General features: G+C 31.8%; 1 protein-coding gene and 3 non-coding genes across 4 annotated transcripts in view; 3 read left to right on the forward strand and 1 right to left on the reverse strand.

The window, feature by feature from the left end:
* Positions 1-38, forward strand: part of TRNAY-GUA (transfer RNA tyrosine (anticodon GUA)) — an 84-nt gene extending 46 nt beyond the window's left edge. Inside the window, exon 1 of the tRNA in view lies at positions 1-38. This exon is cut by the window's left edge and continues 46 nt beyond it. This is a non-coding gene — a tRNA (tRNA-Tyr).
* LOC150029817 (uncharacterized) overlaps positions 1-44 on the forward strand; it is a 410-nt gene extending 366 nt beyond the window's left edge. Inside the window, exon 2 of the mRNA XM_090310339.1 lies at positions 1-44. This exon is cut by the window's left edge and continues 206 nt beyond it. The gene's annotated coding sequence lies outside the window, so the exon portion shown is untranslated.
* Positions 45-358: 314 nt separating this feature from the next.
* On the forward strand, positions 359-432 carry TRNAD-GUC (transfer RNA aspartic acid (anticodon GUC)). Its single transcript has one exon. It is a non-coding gene; the product is annotated as a tRNA-Asp (tRNA).
* A 2652-nt stretch (positions 433-3084) lies between these two features.
* Positions 3085-3156, reverse strand: TRNAC-GCA (transfer RNA cysteine (anticodon GCA)). Its single transcript has one exon. It is a non-coding gene; the product is annotated as a tRNA-Cys (tRNA).
* Positions 3157-5000: the final 1844 nt, after the last annotated feature.

The following is a 5000-nucleotide window of genomic DNA, read 5'->3' on the forward strand; positions in this document are numbered from 1 at the left end:
GCAATATGTCTACGCTGGTTCAAATCCAGCTCGGCCCAATAATTCGCGTATCCACCATAAAATGATATAACCTATTTGTCCTTCTACAGAAATGCTTGACTTGATATGAAAGAATAAAAAAAAAGATTTTTTTATTCATTGACAGATTGATTATCAATCAATTTGACAATACCGAAAAAATGACTATTAATCCATGCTCCTCGCACTAAAGTACATGTCTCCGCTCCGCGCATATCAATCTATTACTCTATTACTCGCGTCTCTGTCTCGTAGAATATGACAATTCGAATCAAAAATCTACATAGAAAGGTTTGAAGGAAATTAAATCAACAACATATGTTGTACACTTTATTTCCCTGGGATTGTAGTTCAATTGGTCAGAGCACCGCCCTGTCAAGGCGGAAGCTGCGGGTTCGAGCCCCGTCAGTCCCGATGGATCCAAATCCAATAAAAAAAATATGGGAATTTTTATTTCTTCAACGAGTACTAATTGATGGGAGAAAGACATATGTGCCATATGTGAATTACCACAATTATTGGTAGCATCATAGTCAGGATTCGAAGGAATACCGTACTGGGTCTAGTTGATTACGCCCGATTTTTCTAATGAAATAGAGTACTATACGTTTCCGGGAAGCACATACACAAAGGGAATTTGGACGATACAAAATCAATTTTACATAGTCAACTTTGATCTAATTTTTCGTCTGAAAGCAAAATATATCCGTTCTGGCTCCGATTTTTGGTAACCTCAATTAGTAAATTCAATTACTAATTTGAAATAATCTATCTCATTCAAATTTCACACTTCACTTTTGCTATATACGTCCCACTACTAATTCAAGGAAAGAGGATATTAATACAAACAAGGATCCCATCTATCTCTCTTAGTGAGGGAATTAAGAATTTTGGAAAGTTTAAGTTTCGTTTTTATTTCTTTTTTTTAAGAAGATTTGATAAGTACAAAAAAAGGACGGAGTTTAGTTCGAACCTACCTCCTTTTCCTTTTTTTCATTTCGCTGCTATTCTTTGCTTGAGTTTGTTTATAAACAATGTAAGGGTAAAGGTAGTCTGATGAGACTTCATCAGATGATTGCATTGAACAAGAGGGCAGTAGATTATAGAAAAGAAAGAATGCAAAAAATTATAAATAAAAAAAAGTCAAGAAATTCTTGATTGCATCAGGAATCCCATTTTGTTTAAATTCGGTTTCGGTATGGATAAAAGATCTTCCTATGTTATACTATTCAATTCTCGACGATGAATCGATTTGATAGCTCCGATATTGTTATTCATGATATTTTAATATGATTCGATATCATCGAGATGCAATGCATCCCATTGAATTTACAAGCGAAACATTTATCATCTCTATGGGATTAAATCCCGAGTTATTGCGAATAAAAAATGAAACGATGAGATTATGGAAGTAAATATTCTCGCATTTATTGCTACTGCACTGTTCATTCTAGTTCCTACCGCCTTTTTACTTATAATATACGTAAAAACAATCAGTCAAAGTGATTAATTTGAATTAACCTTGACTTTTAGTTCTTATCAATGATTGAAGTGAAGATAAGAAAAATGAAAAGCATTAAAATTTCGCGTCTTAAATGAAATTGGCGGACTAGAATTATCAGTATTCTACGAGAGAAGTATTCTATGAGATCCGATAGTATGGTAGAAAGAAATATATGAATCCTTCTACCATACTATCTATTATTGTTATTGAAGTGTATAAAATTGTACTGTATAAAAATAGAGGTTGAATATCGATCAATTTGAATATAGATGAATCTACAATATATATCTTTCTATTTATATATAGATATCATATCAATTACATATATGTAATATTAATCTAATATACATAGTGGCCCAATTGTATTTCTTTGCTTCATAATTCATGTTGATTCCAATGAATCTGAAATGAAATAATCGAAAGGCCACTAATCTTTTTTTAGCATTCGAAAGAAGTAATTGATTGAGCAGTTGACAGATGATCCAGGAGTTCGGTTCCATGGGAACTTTTTATCTTCGGATTTCGAAAAGAATTAGCAAACCCCATCTTTAACGTTTGAACCATCATATGAAATGAGTTCCATAAAACAAGAAAAAATCCTATTTTGAAAATAACTAAAATATTAATAATAATAAATAAAACAAGTGGTAAGCACGTAATATGTGGGTGGCTACCCCGAGGTACTATCTTATTATGAGGTAGTATATTATTATGCGTAGTATCTCATTGGACAACCACTATGTCTATGTTCTTTCGTGTCGAAAGTATGGATCCACTTAAAAACTTATAATCCGAACTCTTTTTTTTTTTACTGTTCAAAAAAAAAGTTTTGCAGAAGGATCTATAAAATAAACCAAAAACAATACAGTTTGATTTTTCAATTAGTAGTACTTCTAGAGTCCACTTCTTCCCCATACTACGAGGGAAAGAGAAAATGTAAAGACTACCATTAAAGCAGCCCAAGCGAGACTTACCATATCCATGTGAATTATGTCCCCTATCTCTATGAATATAAAAGAATTATTCCATTATTGCTCACTAATAATTATTATTCACTAATAATAGTGGAATCACTAGCGGATAGTCAAAAAGAGATTCGGGCACAACACCATTGATGAAACAATACAAAAAATCGAATTATACCAAGTTATTATATGATTTCTAGTATAATCGAAAAAATTAAGCACAAATAAATAAAAGAGGCAGAGAAACTCTTGGAAGTATCAAAGGAGTGTTAGTACCATGTAGGAATACTAAGACCTAGTCTTTCTTTTGTTGTCCTGCATTTCATTACATTAAGTAAAAAGTCTCAAAATAGAGAATCAAGATAGATCACTATCTATCACATACCCCTATTATTCCCTTCTCATTTGATCTAATCTTTACTGTCCCCCGATTGTTTCATAGCGACAATCGGGAGATGGGATGGCTTATTCCATAGCGTGGTTAGAGCTTATCGAAAAGAAAGACGTTCTTTTTTTATTTTAAGTTTAAGATTAAATAAAAAAAAAGTTATATCAGCAAAACAGAAGAAGGTATTTCGATTCTTTTGTTTGTTGATGAGGCGACACCCGGATTTGAACTGGGGAAAAAGGGATTTGCAGTCCCCCGCCTTACCGCTCGGCCATGCCGCCAAAACGATCCAAAATATTGATATTGGATTGGCTCTATCTCTTCCATTGATAGTATCTTACAACACACAATATCTAAAACTAAAAACCGCAAAACTTTGCTTTCTTTTTCTATTGAAAGACAAAAATGTGGATTTTCAGTCACAAAAGCAAAAATTCAGGACAAATGGGAACCGTTAACTTTAACTATTGACTGTGAATTCCTAAATGATTCTTGGATTGAAATTGAAAATTCGGTTTCCCTAATGATATAAGAAAACAATCCCAAAATTGATACCTTACCTATTACCTAAATAAATCAAAATTGATACATAACTAATCATTACTAATCCATCCGTATTGATTCGTTTCCATAACCATCAAAAAATCCTTCTTAATGAAAATTATAATAGCGATTATGAGTATATGTAAACCCCAGAACATAAACGATTACTATTATCTAAATCTAATCGGGTATCTTATCTAGATAAGATGTTTATAGGAAATGGTCGTAATTCCATTTTTACAATTTTTTTTTTTCATTATCCATTATCTAAATAGAAAATTGAAAATTTTGATAGAGTACGACATGTGATGTCCCCAATAGAACTGTAATAAAGGAGGCAATATATATAACTATATATATATATATCTGCACATGTTTATTAATAAATACAAGTCCTTATACATACTTCAATCGAAAATTGAATTCGTAGAATTCTACTAAAAAAAATATAGGTATAGGTAAAATATCTCTCTTCTATGCGAAGCGAATTTTTTTTAACAGTGGAATCTACGAAAAAGTTCCATGTTGTTAAAATAAAAAAATACAAACAAATTCTATATTGTTTCTGCAGATCAAATCCCGAATCTATTTATAGTACCCAATCGGATTGGAATATCATAATAATGGTAGAAATTGACTCACTTTTGTTTTGATATAGATATTTTCTACAAAACTCCATAAGTCTAAATAGAATTTACCAATTCCTTTGTATTTCATTTGTAGTTGTTGCAAATTCCAATTTGAGTATCAAAGTCTCTTTATTCCTACGTTCATATGTATTTCATGCATTACATCTATTACACCTATGAAGTTAGGTAAAATTTCATGTGATTCAGTAAACATAATATAAATTCCATCATTGCTAGATCGATCCATTTTATGATGAATAAGCAAATAATGGGATTTTTTTTATAAATGGGAAATAAATAAAATGCTTGGGGGTGGAAATGAGAGAATGTCTACAATACCTGGGTTTAATCAGATACAATTTGAAGGTTTTTGTAGGTTCATTGATCATGGCTTAACAGAAGAACTTTCTAAGTTTCCAAAAATTGAAGATACAGATCAAGAAATTGAATTTCAATTATTTGTGGAAACATATAAATTGGTAGAACCATTGATAAAAGAAAGAGATGCTGTATATGAATCACTCACATATTCTTCTGAATTATACGTATCCGCAGGATTAATTTGGAAAACCCGTAGGGATATGCAAGAACAAACAATTTTTATTGGAAACATTCCTCTAATGAATTCCCTGGGAACTTCTATAGTAAATGGACTGTACAGAATTGTGATCAGTCAAATATTGCAAAGCCCCGGTATCTATTACCGGTCAGAATTGGACCATAACGGAATTTCGGTCTATACCGGCACCATAATATCTGATTGGGGAGGAAGATTAGAATTAGAGATTGATCGAAAAGCAAGGATATGGGCTCGTGTGAGTAGGAAACAGAAAATATCTATTCTAGTTCTATCATCAGCTATGGGTTCGAATCTAAGAGAAATTCTCGAGAATGTTTGCTACCCTGAAATTTTTTTGTCTTTCCTGAATGATAAGGAGAAAAAAAAAATTGGA

The sequence above is a fragment of the Benincasa hispida genome, unplaced genomic scaffold, assembly GCF_027475165.1.
Source record: "Benincasa hispida cultivar pf3 unplaced genomic scaffold, pf3_genome.v1.1 HicScf912, whole genome shotgun sequence".
Lineage (NCBI taxonomy): Eukaryota > Viridiplantae > Streptophyta > Magnoliopsida > Cucurbitales > Cucurbitaceae > Benincasa > Benincasa hispida.